Source organism: Leuresthes tenuis, unplaced genomic scaffold, assembly GCF_036924035.1.
Source record: "Leuresthes tenuis unplaced genomic scaffold, fLeuTen1.0.hap1 SCAF_75, whole genome shotgun sequence".
Lineage (NCBI taxonomy): Eukaryota > Metazoa > Chordata > Actinopteri > Atheriniformes > Atherinopsidae > Leuresthes > Leuresthes tenuis.
The window spans coordinates 200,837-220,651 of record NW_027325429.1 but is presented as its reverse complement, the minus strand read 5'-3'; the positions used below and the strand labels follow the sequence as shown (position 1 = coordinate 220,651).

Here is a 19,815-nt window from a genome sequence, read left to right as displayed (position 1 = left end):
CTCACGAAATGCTTTTTCTCGCTTTTCACTGCTTTTTACAAACTTTGGTTGGACGTTCACACCTTCTTGCATCCGAGCACCTCCGCTTCCGCTTTTGATGATGTATATTCGGTTATTCGAATCTTTTATTACCCGCTTTTTACAAACCATTGTCGGACTTTCACACCTTCTTGCAGCCGAACACCACCTCTCCCGCTTTTGATGATGTATGGTCCAGTATTCTTACCTTTTCTAACACATTTTTCAGCAATTATGGTCGGACAATCACACCTACTCACAGCTGGACACCTCCGCTCCCGCTTTTGATCATACAATGTCGGGACATCGCTCCTTGTCTTACCAGCTTTTTACAAACTTTAGTCGAACATTCACACCTTCTTGCAGCTGAACACCTCCGCTCCCGCTTTTGATGATGTATAGTCGGGCTTTCGAGCCTTTTCTTACCCGGTTTTTACAAATTATGGTTGGACATTCAGACCTTGCAGCCGAACACCTCCGCTCTCTCTTTTGATCATACATTGTTGGGCATTCGCACCTTGTCTTACCCGCTTTTTACAAACTATAGTCAGACATTCACACCTTGCAGCTGAACCTCCGCTCCCTGTTTTGATCATGTATGGTCTGGCAATACTACCTTTTCTTCCCCCGTTTGTGAGTAATTATGGCTGGACATTCACACCTACTTGCAGTCGAACTGCTCTGCTACCGCTTTTGATTATGTTTGGTTTGGATATTCGAACCTTTTCTTAACTGCTTTTTACAAACCATGGTCGGACTTTCACACCTTCTTGTAGCCGAACAACTCCGCTCCCGCTTTTGATTGTGTACAGTCGGGTATTTTAACCTTTTCTTACCCGCTTTTTACCAACTATGGTCGGACATTCACACCGTCTTACAGCGGAACACCTCCACTCCCGCTTTTTATGGTGTATAGTCGGGCATTCGAACCTTTTCTTACCCGCTATTTACAAACTATGGTACGACATTCAAACCTTCGTGTATCCAAAAACTCCGCTCTCTCTTTTGATCATACATTGTCGGACATTCGCACCTTTTCTTACCCGCTTTTTACAAACCATGGTCGGACTGTCACACCTTCTTGTAACCGAACACATCCGCTCCCGCTATTGATTGTGTACAGTCGGGAATTTTAACCTTTTCTTACCCGCTTTTTACCAAGTATGGTCGGACATTCACACCTTCGTACAGCGGAACACCTCCGCTCCCTCTTTTGATGGTGTATGTTCGGGCATTCAAACCTTTTCTTACCCGCTTTTTACAAACCATGGTCGGACTTTCACACCTTCTTGTAGCCGAACAACTCCGCTCCCGCTATTGATTGTGTACAGTCGGGTATTTTAACTTTTCTTACCCGCTTTTTACCAACTATGGTCGGACATTCACACCGTCTTACAGCGGAACACCTCCGCTCCCGCTTTTTATGGTGTATAGTCGGGCATTCGAACCTTTTCTTACCCGCTATTTACAAACTATGGTAGGACATTCAAACCTTCGTGTATCCGAAAACCTCCGCTCTCTCTTTTGATCATACATTGTCGGACATTCGCACCTTTTCTTACCCGCTTTTTACAAACCATGGTCGGACTGTCACACCTTCTTGTAGCCGAACACATCCACTCCCGCTATTGATTGTGTACAGTCGGGTATTTTAACCTTTTCTTACCCGCTTTTTACCAAGTATGGTCGGACATTCACACCTTCGTACAGCGGAACACCTCCGCTCCCTCTTTTGATGGTGTATGTTCGGGCATTCAAACCTTTTCTTACCCGCTTTTTCCAAACTATGGTCGGCTATTCACAGCTTCCTCTCCACCATACTTGTATGGTGGGATATTCACACCCACTTGCATCCGAAAACCTCCGCCCCAAATTTTGTTGATATTTAGTCGGACATTCGCACCTTACCCGCTTTTGGCAAACTATGGCCTTCTTGCAGCCAAACAACTCTGATCTTGCTTTTGATGATGTAAGGTTGGGTATTCAGACCTTGCTTCACCTGCTTTTCACCAAATATAGTCGGACATTCACACCTTCTTGCAGCCGAACACTTCCGCTCCACCTTTTAGTGTTCTATCACACCTTTTTTTTCACCGCATTTTATACATTATGGTTGGAAATTTTCAACCACTTTCATCCGAAGACCTCTCCTCCCGCTTTTGTTAATATATTTGAACTTTAGTTTGACATTCAAACCTTCTTGCAGCTGAACCACCTCCGCTCCCTGTTTTGATCATATATGGTCTGGCAATACTACCTTTTCTTACCCGTTTGTGAGTAATTATGGCTGGACATTCACACCTACTTGCAGCCGAACACAACCTCTCTCGCTTTTGATGATGTATGGACCGGCATTTTTACCTTTTCTAACACATTTTTCAGCAATTATGGTCGGAGATTCACACCTACTCACAGCCGAACAACTCCGCTCCCGCATTTAATGATGTATAGTCGGGCATTCTCACCCTTTCTCATCAGCTTTTTGCAAATTATTATCTGACATTCACACCTACTTGCAGTCGAACAGCTCTGCTCCCGCTTTTGATTATGTTTGGTTGGATATTCGAACCTTTTCTTAACTTCTTTTTACATATTTTGGTTGGACGTTCACACCTTCTTGCATCCGAACACCTCCGCTTCCGCTTTTGATGATGTATATTCGGGCATTCGAACCTTTTATTACCCGCTTTTTACAAACCATTGTCGGACTTTCACACCTTCTTGCAGCTGAACACCACCTCTCCCGCTTTTGATGATGTATGGTCCAGTATTCTTACCTTTTCTAACACATTTTTCAGCAATTATGGTCGGACATTCACACCTACTCACAGCTGGACACCTCCGCTCCCGCTTTTGATCATACAATGTCGGGACATCGCTCCTTGTCTTACCAGCTTTTTACAAACTTTAGTCGAACATTCACACCTTCTTGCAGCTGAACACCTCCGCTCCCGCTTTTGATGATGTATAGTCGGGCTTTCGAGCCTTTTCTTACCCGGTTATTACAAATGATGGTTGGACATTCAGACCTTGCAGCCGAACACCTCCGCTCTCTCTTTTGATCATACATTGTCGGGCATTCGCACCTTGTCTTACCCGCTTTTTACAAACTATAGTCAGACATTCACACCTTGCAGCTGAACCTCCGCTCCCTGTTTTGATCATGTATGGTCTGGCAATACTACCCTTTCTTCCCCCGTTTGTGAGTAATTATGGCTGGACATTCACACCTACTTGCAGTCGAACAGCTCTGCTCCCGCTTTTGAATATGTTTGGTTGGATATTCGAACCTTTTCTTAATTGCTTTTTACAAACCATGGTCGGACTTTCAGACCTTCTTGTAGCCGAACAACTCCGCTCCCGCTATTGATTTTGTTCAGTCGGGTATTTTAACCTTTTCTTACCCGCTTTTTACCAACTATGGTCGGACATTCACACCGTCTTACAGCGGAACACCTCCGCTCCCGCTTTTTATGGTGTATAGTCGGGCATTCGAACCTTTTCTTACCCGCTATTTACAAACTATGGTAGGACATTCAAACTTTCGTGTATCCGAAAACCTCTGCTCTCTCTTTTGATCATACATTGTCGGACATTCGCACCTTTTCTTACCCGCTTTTTACAAACCATGGTCGGACTGTCACACCTTCTTGTAGCCGAACACATCCGCTCCCGCTATTGATTGTGTACAGTCGGGTATATTAACCTTTTCTTACTCGCTTTTTACCAAGTATGGTTGGACATTCACACCTTCGTACAGCGGAACACCTCCGCTCCCTCTTTTGATGGTGTATGTTCGGGCATTCCAACCTTTTCTTACCCGCTTTTTCCAAACTATGGTCGGCTATTCACAGCTTCCTCTCCACCATACTTGTATGGTGGGATATTCACACCCACTTGCATCCGAAGACCTCCGCCCCAAATTTTGTTGATATTTAGTCGGACATTCGCACCTTACCCGCTTTTGGCAAACTATGGCCTTCTTGCAGCCAAACAACTCTGATCTTGCTTTTGATGATGTAAGGTTGGGCATTCAGACCTTGCTTCACCTGCTTTTCACCAAATATAGTCGGACATTCACACCTTCTTGCAGCCGAACACTTCCGCTCCACCTTTTAGTGTTCTATCACACCTTTTTTTTCACCGCATTTTATACATTATGGTTGGAAATTTTCAACCACTCTCATCCGAAGACCTCTCCTCCCACTTTTGTTAATATATTTGAACTTTAGTTTGACATTCAAACCTTCTTGCAGCTGAACCACCTCCGCTCCCTGTTTTGATCATATATGGTCTGGCTACTACCTTTTCTTACCCGTTTGTGAGTAATTATGGCTGGACATTCACACCTACTTGCAGCCGAACACAACCTCTCTCGCCTTTGATGATGTATGGACCGGCATTTTTACCTTTTCTAACACATTTTTCAGCAATTATGGTCGGAGATTCACACCTACTCACAGCCGAACAACTCCGCTCCCGCATTTGATGATGTATAGTCGGGCATTCTCACCCTTTCTCATCAGCTTTTTGCAAATTATGATCTGACATTCACACCTACTTGCAGTCGAACAGCTCTGCTCCCGCTTTTGATTATGTTTGGTTGGATATTCGAACCTTTTCTTAACTTCTTTTTACATATTTTGGTTGGACGTTCACACCTTCTTGTAGCCGAACACTTCCACTCCTGCTTTTGATGATGTATGGTTGGGCATTCACACCTTTTTTTTGCCCATTTTTCAGGAATTATGGGTGGACATTCACACCTTGCAGCTGAACACCTCCTATCCCACTTATGCTCATGTGCGGTTTGATTTTCGAAAATTTTCTTTCATGTTTTCTAGCAATTATTGATGGACATGTAGACCTTCTTGCAGCTGAACACCTCCGCTCCCGCTTTTGATCATACATTGTCAGGCATTCGCACCTTGTCTTACCCACTTTTTACAAACTTTAGTCGAACAGTCACACCTTTTTGCAGCCGAACACCACCTCTCCCGCTTTTGATGATGTATGGTCCAGCATTCTTACCTTTTCTAACACATTCTTCAGCAATTATGGTCGGACTTTCACACCTTCTTGTAGCCGAACAACTCCGCTCCCGCTATTGATTGTGTACAGTCGGGTATTTTAACCTTCTCTTACCCGCTTTTTACCAACTATGGTCGGACATTCACACCGTCTTACAGCGGAACACCTCTGCTCCCGCTTTTTACAAACCATGGTCGGACTGTCACATCTTCTTGTAGCCGAACACATCCGCTCCCGCTATTGATTGTGTACAGTCGGGTATTTTAACCTTTTCTTACCCGCTTTTTACCAAGTGTGGTCGGCCATTCACACCTTCGTACAGCGGAACACCTCCGCTCCCTCTTTTGATGGTGTATGTTCGGGCATTCAAACCTTTTCTTACCCGCTTTTTCCAAACTATGGTCGGCTATTCACAGCTTCCTCTCCACCATACTTGTATGGTGGGATATTCACACCCACTTGCATCCGAAGACCTCCGCCCCAAATTTTGTTGATATTTAGTCGGACATTCGCACCTTACCCGCTTTTGGCAAACTATGGCCTTCTTGCAGCCAAACACCTCTGATCTCGCTTTTGATGATGTAAGGTTGGGCATTCAGACCTTGCTTCACCTGCTTTTCACCAAATATAGTCGGACATTCACACCTTCTTGCAGCCGAACACTTCCGCTTTTAGTGTTCTATGAGGCATTCACATATTTTTTTTCACCGTATTTTATAGATTATGGTTGGAAATTCTCACCCACTCTCATCCGAAGACCTCTCCTCCCGCTTTTGTTAATATATAGTCGGGCATTCGAACCTTTTCTTATCCGCTTTTTACAAATTATGGTCGAACATTCACACCTACTTGCAGCTGAATACTTCCGCTCCACCTTTTAGGTATGTATGGTTGGCATTTGCACCTCTTTTTATACTGATTGCTGAAGATTAAGTTGTTCTTTCTCAAACTACAATTTTTTTTTAATTGTTGAAACTTGATTTGAAGTGGATAAATAAGGAGGACAAACAGTTTTAAGTCAGGCTGATAGAAGGAATTAATTTTATAGCAAAATCTGTATTTCGTCATATGTCGAGAGATGCTTATTGCTGAAGAAGTTCTTTCTCATTCTACAAAGTACAACGTTGTTTATCGTTGAAACTTGATTAGACATGAATAAATATGAAGGACAAAGCAGTCTTAACTTGGTTTGAGTTAATGAATTCGTTTCATAGGAGAATCCGAATTCGTGCATAACTCATAAAATAGAGCTTATTTTCGGATTCCTGAAGAATGAGTCTGGTTCTTTCTCATAATACAAAGTTTGTTGTTGAAACTTCATCAGAAGTGAAGAAATAAATGAATGCCTATCAACAAATGTGGGATCTAAACTCTAGTGCTTCCTCTAAAATAATTTCCTTTCTCAATTTAGAAATGTGTGTGTGTAAGTCACAACACCCGTGACACCAAAACGGCTTTCTTTTCTCTACACACTATGAGCACACACACCAAATCAGAAAGGCTTTTTTCTCTCTTTTCTACATTATGGACTGTGGGGACACAAAACCGCTCTCTCTCTTTTTTTTTTTTTATCGTGTGCCAGGGCGTTGTCTCACGTATTAGATTATGCTTAAGATACGAATGGGTTTATCAGTCACATCAGAATCCATACATGCTGATCCTCCCGTAATAAAATGGTCGGATCTTATCAAACACACTTTGTTTCTTGTGACAATCAAGTCAGCGAAACAGCGTATACACGTCAAGACACTGAATCAAGTTTGCCACAAGAACTCATAAGTTTGGCAGTATTGCTCTGCCGTCAGCAATCATACACCCATTTTATTTTCGTGAGACATGTGCAAGCACCTGTTCATCTACTGTTCTATCACTATGAATTAGTGATCTATTATCAATAAGGATACTTCTACAACTACTATCAAAGTATGTCCGGACTTCTTATGTTGTCAGTTGCTATATATGAATAAGTGGGTAGCTACTGACAAGCATTAAGCATGTCACACAGCCCAAACATATAACATTTCAGGACACACCACACAGTTAACAACCACAGTGAAGCGTGTCAAAGCCCAAACATGTAACATTCAACAGGACACTTACACAACTCCCGGTAATATAATAGAAACAACTCATTAGTGCTGCTCTCCACGGAAGTCTTTAGTAAAAGGCGAAAGACTTGTATGTTATGAAGAGAAACCAGAGTACGATTATCCGTCACTGCGGGAGCAGGGCATCAGGCTAGTTGGTATAGCCACCTTCCCCATGGTGAGCTTTGCTTGGTTGAGACGCTTGCCCCCCCCCCCCCTTGCTCCTCAGCTGACCAAGTAGGAACAATCGGGCCCTATTCGATGGCTGCCTTGTCTTTTACTCTATGCAAAAGACAAGGCAGCAACAAAAACACCACGAGAATCCCGTATTGAGGCTTTGTTCTGACCGCTCATTCGGTGTCGCGTTTCTTTCAAGCAATTCTCCCGGTTAGCCGACACTCGGCTCGCTCCCATAGCCGTGTTAAAGTCTACTTCGCATTCACTCTCTTTTCTCTGCAGACTCTTGGGATTTTATCTATAAAATGAATTCCTTCACTCAAACTATGTTAAAACTGCTTTGTCGTTCATATTTACCATGTCTAGAAAGATTTAAACAAAAAAAACAACGTTGTACTTTGCAGTAAAAGAAAGAGCAAATCTAAAGTTTCAGGAATCCGAGAATAAGCTTACTTTCATGAGTGCTTCACGATTTCGGATTTTGCTATAAAATGAATTCCTTCACTCAAACTAAATTAAAACTGCTAAACCGCTAATCTGTTACATGTAAGGCAGATGTCAAATTCACCGAAATAGGATCTAAGGGTATTCGGCCAATCGAGCTGTAGCAGCTTCGGTAAAAGAGTATAAGTTGAAGAGTTTGTGAATAAAGGTGTGCGCACACATAGTGAGCTGTAGGAAAATAGGCAGGGAGCAATGCCGGCTGGGGTATATGTTCTTGTATGTTGTCTGACTGTTTGATTTGAATGTGTTGTGTAAGTGTCCTGTTGAATGTTTGGGCTTTGACACTTCACTGTGGTTGTTAACTGTGTGGTGTGTCCTGAAATGTTATATGTTTGGGCTGTGTGACATGCTTAATGCTTGTCAGTAGCTACCCACTTATTCATATATAGCAACTGACAACATAAGAAGTCTGGACATACTTTGATAGTAGTTGTAGAAGTATCCTTATTGATAATAGATAAACTAATTCATAGTGATAGAACAGTAGATGAACAGGTGCCTGCACGTCTCACGAAAATAAAATGGGTGTATGATTGCTGACGGCAGAGCAATACTGCCAAACTTATGAGTTCTTGTGGCAAACTTGATTCAGTGTCTTGACGTGTATACGCTGTTTCGCTGACTTGATTGTCACAAGAAACAAAGTGTGTTTGATAAGATCCGACCATTTTATTACGGGAGGATCAGTATGTATGGATTCTGATGTGACTGATAAACCCATTCGTATCTTAAGCATAATCTAATACGTGAGACAACGCCCTGGCACACAATAAAAAAAAAAAAGAGAGAGCGGTTTTGTGTCCCCACAGTCCATAATGTAGAAAAGAGAGAAAAAAGCCTTTCTGATTTGGTGTGTGTGCTCATAGTGCAGAGTGTAGAGAAAAGAGAGAAAAGAAAGCCGTTTTGGTGTCACGGGTGTTGTGACTTACACACACACATTTCTGAATTGAGAAAAGAAATTATTTTAGAGGAAGCAGTAGAGTTTAGATCCCACATTTGTTGATAGGCATTCATTTATTTCTTCGCTTCTGATGAAGTTTCAACAATAAACAACAAACTTTGTATTATGAGAAAGAACCAGACTCATTCTTCAGGAATCCGAAAATAAGCACGAATTCGGATTCTCCTATAAAACGAATTAATTAACTCAAACCAAGTTAAGACTGCATTGTCCTTCATATTTATTCATGTCTAATCAAGTTTCAACGATAAACAACGTTGTACTTTGTAGAATGTGAAAGAACTTCTTCAGCAATAAGCATCTCTCGACATATGACGAAATACAGATTTTGCTATAAAATTAATTTCTTCTATCAGCGTGACTTAAAACTGTTTGTCCTCCTTATTTATCCACTTCAAATCAAGTTTCAACAATTAAAAAAAAATTGTAGTTTGAGAAAGAACAACTTAATCTTCAGCAATCAGTATAAAAAGAGGGTAACAAAAGGTGCAAATGCCAACCATACATCACTAAAAGGTGGAGCGGAAGTATTCAGCTGCAAGTAGGTGTGAATGTTCGACCATAATTTGTAAAAAGTGGGTAAGAAAAGGTTCGAATGCCCGACTAAATATTAACAAAAGCGGGAGGAGAGGTCTTCGGATGAGAGTGGGTGAGAATTTCCTACCATACAAGTATGGTGGAGAGGAAGCTGTGATTGGCCGACAATAGTAAAAAGCAGGTGAGAAAAGGTGCGAATGTCAAAACATACATGATCAAAACAGGGAGCGGAGGTGTTTGGCTGCGACAAGGTGTGAATGTCCACCCATAATTAATGAAAAACGGGCAAAAAGTAGGTTCGAATGCCCAACCATACATCATCAAAAGCAGGAGTGGATGTGTTCGGCTTCAAGAAGGTATGAATGTCCATCAATAATTGCTATAAAACATGAAAGAAAATTTTCGAATATCAAACCGCACATAATCATAAGCGGGAGAGGAGGTGTTCCGCTGCAAGAAGGTGTGAATATCCACCCATAATTACTGAAAAATGGGTAAGAAAAGGTGCGAATGCCCAACCATACATCATCAAAAGCAGGAGTGGATGTGTTCGGCTACAAGAAGGTTTGAATGTCCGACCATAGTTTGTAAAAAGCGGGTAAGAACAGGTTTGTATGCCCGACTGTACACCATCAAATGCGGGAGCGGAGGTGTTCGGCTGTGAGTAGGTGTGAATCTCCAACCATAATTGCTGAAAAATGTGTTAGAAAAGGTAAGAATGCCGGTCCATACATCATCAAAAGCAGGAGAGGTGGTGTTCGGCTGCAAGTAGGTGTGAATGTCCAGCCATAATTACTCACAAATGGGTAAGAAAAGGTAGTATTGCCAGACCATACATGATCAAAACAGGGAGCGGAGGTGGTTAAGCTGCAAGAAGGTGTTAATGTCCGACTAAAGTTCAAATATATTAACAAAAGCGGGAGGAGAGGTCTTCGGATGAGAGTGGTTGAAAATTTCCGACCATAATGTATAAAATGCGGTGAAAAAAAGGTGTGATAGAACACTAAAAGGTGGAGCGGAAGTGTTCGGCTGCAAGAAGGTGTGAATGTCCGACTATATTTGGTGAAAAGCAGGTGAAGCAAGGTCTGAATGCCCAACCTTACATCATCAAAAGCGAGATCAGAGGTGTTTGGCTGCAAGAAGGCCATAGTTTGCCAAAAGCGGGTAAGGTGCGAATGTCCGACTAAATATCAACAAAATTTGGGGGGGAGGTCTTCGGATGCAAGTGGGTGTGAATATCCCACCATACAAGTATGGTGGAGAGGAAGCTGTGAATAGCCGACCATAGTTTGGAAAAAGCGGGTAAGAAAAGGTTTGAATGCCCGAACATACACCATCAAAAGAGGGAGCGGAGGTGTTCCGCTGTACGAAGGTGTGAATGTCCGACCATACTTGGTAAAAAGCGGGTAAGAAAAGGTTAAAATACCCGACTGTACACAATCAATAGCGGGAGCGGATGTGTTCGGCTACAAGAAGATGTGACAGTCCGACCATGGTTTGTAAAAAGCGGGTAAGAAAAGGTGCGAATGTCCGACAATGTATGATCAAAAGAGAGAGCGGAGGTTTTCGGATACAAGAAGGTTTGAATGTCCCACCATAGTTTGTAAAAAGCGGGTAAGAAAAGGTTCGAATGCCCGACTATACACCATCAAAAGCGGGAGCAGAGGTGTTCCGCTGTAAGACGGTGTGAATGTCCGACCATAGTTGGTAAAAAGCGGGTAAGAAAAGGTTAAAATACCCGACTGTACACAATCAATAGCGGGAGCGGAGTTGTTCGGCTACAAGAAGGTGTGAAAGTCCCACCATGGTTTGTAAAAACCGGAAAGAAAAGGCTCGAAAGCCCGACTATACACCATCAAAAAGAAGGTTTGAATGTCCATCAATAATTGCTTTAAAACAAGAAAGTAAATTTTCGAATATCAAACCGCACATGATCATAAGCGGGAGAGGAGGTGTTCGGCTGCAAGAAGGTGTGAATGTCCACCCATAATTCATGAAAAATGGGTAAAAAAAAGGTGCGAATGCCTACCAATACATTATCAAAAGCAGGTGTGAATGTCAGATCATAATTTGTAAAAAGCTGATGAGATAGGGTGAGAATGCCCGACTATACACCATCAAATGCGGGAGCGGAGGTGTTCGGCTCTGAGTAGGTGTGAATGTCCGACCATAATTGCTGAAGAATGTGTTAGAAAAGGTAAGAATGCTGGACCATACATCATCAAAAGCGGGAGAGGTGGTGTTCGGCTGCAAAAAGGTGTGACTGTTCGACTAAAGTTTGTAAAAAGTGGGTAAGACAAGGTGCGAATGCCTGACAATGTATGATCAAAAGCGGGAGCGGAGGTGTTCAGCTGCAAGAAGGTCTACATGTCCATCAATAATTGCTAGAAAACATGAAAGAAACTTTTCGAAAATCAAACCGCACATGAGCATAAGTGGGATAGGAGGTGTTCAGCTGCAAGGTGTGAATGTCCACCCATAATTCCTGAAAAATGGGCAAAAAAAAGGTGTGAATGCCCAACCATACATCATCAAAAGCAGGAGCTGAAGTGTTCGGCTACAAGAAGGTGTGAACGTCCAACCAAAATATGTAAAAAGAAGTTAAGAAAAGGTTCGAATATCCAACCAAACATAATCAAAAGCGGGAGCAGAGCTGTTCGACTGCAAGTAGGTGTGAATGTCAGATCATAATTTGCAAAAAGCTGATGAGAAAGGGTGAGAATGCCCGACTATACATCATCAAATGCGAGAGAAATAAAAGGACACCTTTATTCAAACTCATTTTGACAGGTGACCTCTGACCTCTTATCGATCAATCAAATTAATATGACAGGTGACCTTTGTTTGACATCCGTTTGCTGACATCTGGGGATATGACTTTTGACCTCTTATCGATCGATCAAGCTATTTTGACGTGTGACCTCTGTTTGACATAGATTAGCCATCTGTTGAAGAGATCTAAGGAAGGAAGGGGGAGTTTATGGCTAGGGTTAAGAATGATTACAGCTAAAGTCAGGAGGTTGTGAGAAATATATTAGTTGAATGTTTAAATAAGAGAAAGGGTTAGGGTTAATAGAAAAGGTTAAGTTGTAGAAGCGGTCAGCATTTTAACAGCTTCAAAGACCGGTCCCTGTAAGGTAAAGATGGGAAAATAATTAGATGTGTGGGGTGGGGTATTGTTCGACCCCCAGGTTTGAGGGCCAATGGGTGGACAGGGGAGGTGTTTCGAGTAAAGGATAAAAACCCTGAGACAGTCAGTGTGTAGAGAACGACTTTGGGGTGAAAGATAGCTGATTCAAGATGCCGAGGACAAGAAGCAGAGTGAGTGTAGAGGATAAATCTACGCAGGCCCCGGAGAGGACGTGTGCTCTGCGGTCTCTCATTTGTGAGACTCCGGTAACGATAATTGAAGATCAGCCCTTGGTACCTAATGCTCCCAAGAAAAGGATGGTGTTTCTGTGCAGAACGCAGCAACCGCCGCCCGTGTCTCTACGGGAAGAATGGTCACTGGAGCCTTATGGACTGCGGGGAAGATGGGGCTATGTGTTCATGTATGAAACAGGTGACCTCTGTCTGTATCAGCTTGACGAGGGTGGTGAGAAGCCGGGACCTCTGACCACTGTGGGTATGCTAACTTCCAACGACTGGGGAGTGTTGAAACTAGCGATACCGCGTCATAGAGAAGGAGGCATGGGCTCGGCTGAGGAGGTGTTAACAGTGAAAGAAGAACCCGAAGAAATCCCGGCAACGTCTGCAGCCAAACGGCCGAGACTGGAGAGTCCGAGACTGAGGAATCCTCTGGATGATGCTGAGCTGGCCAAAACAAGGATGGTTTTCACTGCTGTGTGGCAATCGAAAACAGGCGTTACAGGCCGTTGGTTCTTCCGTGCAAGCCACCGGAAATCTAATGAGAATGAAGACGGGGATCTTTTTGTTCTTGAGTGCTATAACTCTGACTGTGGTGTGTTTAGGACGCTGTTAGCAATACCTCATGCAGCCTGGGTGGAGAAGATGAATGATATAGCGGATCGAGTTTCCACGCTGTTCCGCAGTTGCCAGAACTGGGGTGAGATTCTAGCAGTCAAGAAAACCCTGGCTGTGTAGACCTCCCTCCGCTGAGAACCCTCCTCCTCAACCTCAATAACCACACCCCCTTCAGGTTTATAAGGACACACTCCAGCACAGGTCATACACCGATCAACACGAGGAACAGGATGAGAACTAGCGTCCAGAAGACATTGTGCGAGGAGATCGCTGACCGCGATCTGGAGAATGCTTCTCCGTCGCTATTGGTGCATACAGGGAGTCCTTCTTCAACATCCACATCACCGCAGTTTGGATCACCAGACAGCGACAGATACTACCTGGAGCCGTATCACCCTCCTTCACCAGCGACTTCGTCTGAGTCTTTCTTCTCCTCCAACTCCTCCTCTTCTCTCGAGATCGAGTTCTCAAACTCGGCGCCTGATGACCGCTGCTTAACGCTCTACCCGATAGGATCCACCGTGGCCGTAACAACGGAGGAAGCTAAATCTAACGAAATGGAGGACTCTCAGCTTCCACCAGGCCAGGGGTCCCCTGCACACACTCAGGATGCCGGAGGAGAGGGTGAGGACGAGTTTGATGGATGGGTCCCCTCAGGTTTCATCAAAGTTGTGAAAACTGCAGTGATACACCTCTTGAACGAGACCATCAAAAAATTTATGATTGAATCATGCTACGGGTGTAGTGTCGATCACCCTAGTTTACGCCAACATCAGTGCAAGGATGTCCTCGAGGACGACTTTTTTCATGACCATTACTACACTCTGATGCGGAGACTTTATAATCAACGATTCGTTGCTTCCATTCAACATCTTCTAACTGCGCGTAACATTTGTGAAGATGATGCCAGAGTCAGGGCTGTGGCAGAAGCTTACTTGTACGAACTAACTCTGGTGAAACAAATCAACACTTCTATACATGATATGTATGAGCAGTTGATTGGAGATGATGTAAAGAAATTGCAGCAGCTTCAAACCATGACAAAGTTCTGGGAGGGTTAAAAGAGGGGTGTTACATTCCTTCTTTCCATCAGCCGGATGTGTTTAGACTAATATTGTATTCGTGTGATGTTTTTATAACATTTAACTTTTCTTAAATCCTATATTACTAGCATTCCTGCTTTTTGTGATCATTTGTATGTGTGTGTGTGTGTGTGTGTATTATTACACATTAGAGAAAAAATAAAAGGTTGAAATATACTTGCGTTTTGTGTTTTCTGTCATTACAAGCCAGAGTTTGTATAAGGTGAGATGGCTGAAACGAGATTAATGAAAAAGGTTTTCTACGATCCTATCCACCCTGGTAGTTTTGGGGGAGTAGAGAGGTTGCGTAAAGCTGTACAGGACGAAACGGGTAAGAAAGTCGCGTGCGAAAAAGTGCAAGACTTCTTATCAGAGCAAGATGCATATACTCTACATAAACCTGCAAGAATACATTTTCCGAGAAACAGAGTTTTTGTCACCAGCCCCTTAAAACAATTCCAAGCAGATCTCTGCGACATGCAGGCCTTGGCTGAGTACAATGACGGGTATAATTATCTATTAACCGTCATTGACGTGTTTTCAAAAAAGGCTTACGTTCGCACTATGAAGAGAAAAACAGCCGCAGAGGTCGTAAAGGCTTTTGAATCTGTTTTTAGAGAAAGCGAGACCCCTAAAAAACTTCAAACTGATGCCGGGAAAGAATTTTTTAACAAAAAATTTAAGGCATTATTAGAGAACCACAGAGTTGTGCATTTTGCTACTCCGAGCGAGGTAAAGGCATCTGTGATTGAGAGGTTTAACCGCACGTTAAAAACCAGGATGTGGAGATATTTTACTGCTAATAACACACGTCGATACGTCGACGTCCTGCAGGATCTCGTGGAAAGTTACAACCACAGTTACCACACGAGCATCAAAATGAAGCCTGTAGAAGTGACTCTAGAAAACACCTTTAAAGTTTTTCAGAACCTGTACGGCTCTGCACGCGATCGATGCTGCAAGGACTCAAGGATAAAGTTTAAAAAAGGAGATCTTGTAAGAATATCTAAACTGCGAGGTGTGTTTGACAAGAAATATGAACAAAGTTTTACAGACGAAGTGTTTACAGTGACCGAGCAGCTTGCACGATCTCCCCCTGTGTACAAACTCAAAGATTTTGATGGAGAAGCTATTGAAGGTTCATTTTACGCGGAGGAGATTCAAAAAGTTAAACTGAATAAAGACAAGATGTATCAAGTGGAGAAGATATTAAAACGACGCAACATCAGGGGTGTAAAACAGGTTTTTGTCCGTTGGAAAAACTGGCCTGAGAAATTCAACAGCTGGGTCAGAGCCAGTGACCTTCACGAGGTATAAAGGGGGCCATCGCTACTCCTAGCCCGCTACATTACACCATGAACCGAACGGTGGAGGATGAGGGGTTTTATATCACCCTGCCCTCCAACGCTAGTCTCAACGTCTTTAAGAATAATACCAGTTCCAGTTTCCGCGTGGATTTAGCCCAGCATATCGATTTGGAAGGTTCGTGGCAGGTTGCCTTGACGGAGATTTCTTATCCGTACACATGGCATAACGCCCCCAAGGACCAGGCTTTTTTTGAATGGAGGAAAGCGGGGCTGGAAAATTTCTACCGCCACAATATAGGATGGGGACATTTCAAGGATTTGAATCAGCTCAAAGCCGAGATTGAGGGTCACCTTAGAAAAATAGGTTCTGATATTTATTTAGTCGTGAACACGGTGGAAAATAGACTCGTGTATCAGGCAGGTGGCCAGTACCACCTGCGTTTTTATCCACCACTGAGCTACATGCTAGGTGTGGAGCCTGGCAAATGGATCGTGTTTGATAAAAGGAGTGCCCCTTACCCGATGGATTTAAAAGCAGGTTTCTACCAGCTTTACTGTTACAGCGATGTGGTTGCTCCTCAGATAGTCGGCGATGCTTATGCCCCGCTCTTGCGAACAGCTAGAGTAGAGGGTAAGTTTGGCGATATAATTACGCATACTTTTAACCCGGTCAACTATCTACCTGTAGCAAAGAGGCATATTGAAAACATCCACATAGAGATTAAAACGGATCAAAACACTCCGGTAAATTTTACTTATGGGAAAACCGTTGTGAGACTACACTTCCGACCCGTGATATCACAACGCGTAATGAAATGATGGTCATTCACTCTAATATCACAGAGAGAGTAAGAGGTAATATATATATATATATGAAAACGGGTTGATCACAGACTCATTAGTCACTATCAAACAAACGTTCAGTCAGAGGTCACCTCAGTGTCTGTGTCTGTGTCAGGAGGAGGACGACAAAACAAAGCAACATGGTTCAGATAAACATGAGGGATGATCCTCACCGCTTTGTAAACTATTACCAGAACCAGGTCGGAGGTACCCTGCCTGGTTTTTATGGAGCACCTGTAATGTACGGTCGTGGAATAGGTTCTATATTTTCAAAATTATTTCGCTTCGTAGCCCCCCTTGTTAAAAAAGGTTTTGCTATAGCTAAGCCTCATCTGAAAACAGCAGCTACAAACATTGCCTCAGATGTCATAGGCAAAACCATGAGAAGGATCTCTGGTCCTGCAGAGACGGGAGGACAAGAAGGATCGGGTATCATGGTTCTGTCACGAAGACCAAGAAAGCGGCCGCCGGGTGAACGTGTGAGGAGGTCACAAATAGTGAGGCCGCTCAAAAGAAAGAAGTCAGTTGGAAGGATCAAGCCTAAAGGGAGGAAGTCTGCACGGAGCAGGGATATATTCCACTGAATCATAAATAGAGAGAGAAAGAGAGTGAAACATGGCTCTTTTGCATCACAAATCCCCTGAGTGCACCCTGGCAGAACTGGACTTATTTTCAGTCCCTATGACCCAGCTTTCTATCGAGGATAAGATCTACACGGAAATTATGCCTCTATCCGCTATTACTGAGAATGGTCCGATTGAGTTTTTTATACCGGGAGATTGTGAAAAGTATCTGGATCTCAACGATACCTTGTTACATCTACGCGTGAAGATCACCAATGCAGACGGCACAAACTTGGCGAACGACGCACCTGTGGGTCTCATCAATTATCCTCTCAATACACTATTCAGTCAATGCGATGTTACTCTGGGTGATAGATTAATTTCACAGTCTAGTGCCACCCACCCATATAGAGCTATGATCGAGACTCTGCTAAACTTTTCTGAAGACACGTTAAAGAGTCAGTTCAGCGCTGGTCTTTATTGTAAAGACACAGCCGGCGCCATAGACTCTATAGTAACCAATAATGGGCCAAACAGTGGGCTAAACCAGAGGGCTCTCTGTACAGCTAATTCCAGAGAAGTACACCTATTGGGCCCCCTCCATGGGGATATCTTTTTCTGCGAAAGGCTCCTGCTGAACTCTGTGGATATGAGAGTTAAACTAACCAGAGCCAGTGAGGCCTTCTATCTCATGGGAACCAGAGACTCGACTTACCGATTAATGATATTAGGAGCCTCTCTTTTTATCAAAAAAGTTTCCGTCTCCCCCGCTGTTCGTTTAGGCCACACATCGGCCTTAATGAGAGGAAACGCTCTCTACCCACTGTCACGAGTGAATGTAAAAACATACTCCATCCCTGAAAATTCGAGGATATGCAATCAGGAGAATCTCTTTTTGGGAGCGATGCCTAAATATATTGTTTTAGGTATGGTGCACCACGAGGCATTCACGGGAAGAAGGGACTTGTCACCCTTCAACTTTAAACATATGGATATAGAGTATCTAGCTCTTTGTCAGGATGGTAAACAAGTTCCCGCCAAGGCGTTCCAGCCTCAGTTCAACCAAGGCATTTCAGTCCGGGAATTTTACAATTTGTTCACAGCGACAGGTCGTCATTTAAAAGATCTCCCTCTGAGTATCACACGTGAAGAATTTAACAACGGTTACTCGCTGTTTATCTTTAATCTCAATCCTGGTGAGGATAGCGACGCCTTGTCACCTGTTTCTAATGGGAATTTAAGACTGGAGGCGAGGTTTAGAGTTCCGCTACCTCACACCACAACCCTCATTGTCTACGCATGTTACGATTCCATTTTGGAGATCAACTCAAGAAGACAGGTGCTGGTGGACTATTATTAAAAGAGTAAGCATGAATAACCACCAACTGGAGAGCCTGTTGCACCATCTACTGGGTGACCTATTTTGTGGCGTGTGGGCTAGTGACCAACTCCCCTTGCTCACACAAACGTTTACAAAGCCGGCTTACTTCATTGTGAACACACATCCTTCTCACATGCCTGGGGAGCATTGGCTAGCTCTGACTCTGGAGGAGAACGGTCAAGCCACCTTTTTCGACTCTTACGGGCTACCGCCAGATTTTTCTCACTACCCCTCAGACATTGTGTCATTTCTGAAAGACCGATCCCTGAAGATAACGTACCATAATCGCCAACTTCAGAACACCTTGTCCACCGTGTGCGGTCAGCAGTGCGTTTATTACCTCTGCCACCGGGCGTGCGGAATGTCTCTGCAGCAAGTATTATCCTCCTACAGTGACGATGTTCTTAAAAATGATGTGATGGTATCTAACTTTGTGAAAAAATATCAGAGATGCATCAGAAAGCACAGTGCTACCTCATTTCATCACGGAGCCTGTTCTTTACAGATGTTCAAAGAGTGCTATAAATTGTGAATGCATGAAAGTGATGACTCTGTAGACTCTGAAAATTGGAATCAATAAAAATTTTTTATTGAGAACAAATGACGGTATCATTTTATTCATTTCTTACAGAAATTTATGGTGAAAAGGTAACCCAGCGCGGAGGTTTTATCTTTTTATGCAGACTATGTTCATCTACAGCCTCGTCTCGCTCACCATGTCCAGATCTTAAAAAATGTGGGGAGAGGGTTATCTTCTTCTTCGGTTTTACAGATGGTATTTTCTCTATTCCGCTCGACTCTGTTTTGAGACGACGATATTGTTCACGGGCTTGCGGATTATTCACAGAGGATAAAGGTATGTTCAGTTCATTCAGAACATTGAGAAAACTTGTCCAGCCTGCTGGTTGCATGGTTTGGGCTTTTCTTTTAAAAGGGAGCAGAAGGTTTTTAAGTAAATCAACCAAATGTGATCCTCTCACAACCTGCCCCTGATAAACAAATTCTCCTCTGGTGGTCCAGCCATTTCTCTCAGATAATTTCCTCAAGATGTATTCACCATTTCTGCGATCGCGCTTTGGAAGGATTTTTAATACCTCACTCGCCGTTGCATCCAATTCTAGCTGATCGGGCTCGTGAACACGATCCGTCTCACGGGAATCTGATTCAGGTATTGGATCATTAAGATTGTTTCGCTGAAGAGTCACAGTCATCCGCGGCTCCTCCATCTGACCTTGCTTGATTAGGGTGAGGTATCTTTGCAGCAGGGCGTCGTATTTCTTAATTTTTTCATAAGAGGTCATTCCTGACTCGTCGAGTATCGCTCTCATTTTACTATCCAA

At 43.3% G+C, this 19,815-nt stretch overlaps 1 non-coding gene across 1 annotated transcript; it reads right to left on the bottom strand.

Annotated features, from left to right (window-relative positions):
* Positions 1–7,138: 7,138 nt before the first annotated feature.
* Positions 7,139–7,254, bottom strand: LOC140286189 (U5 spliceosomal RNA). Its single transcript, XR_011911066.1, has one exon. It is a non-coding gene; the product is annotated as a U5 spliceosomal RNA (small nuclear RNA).
* Between the last annotated feature and the right edge of the window lie 12,561 nt (positions 7,255–19,815).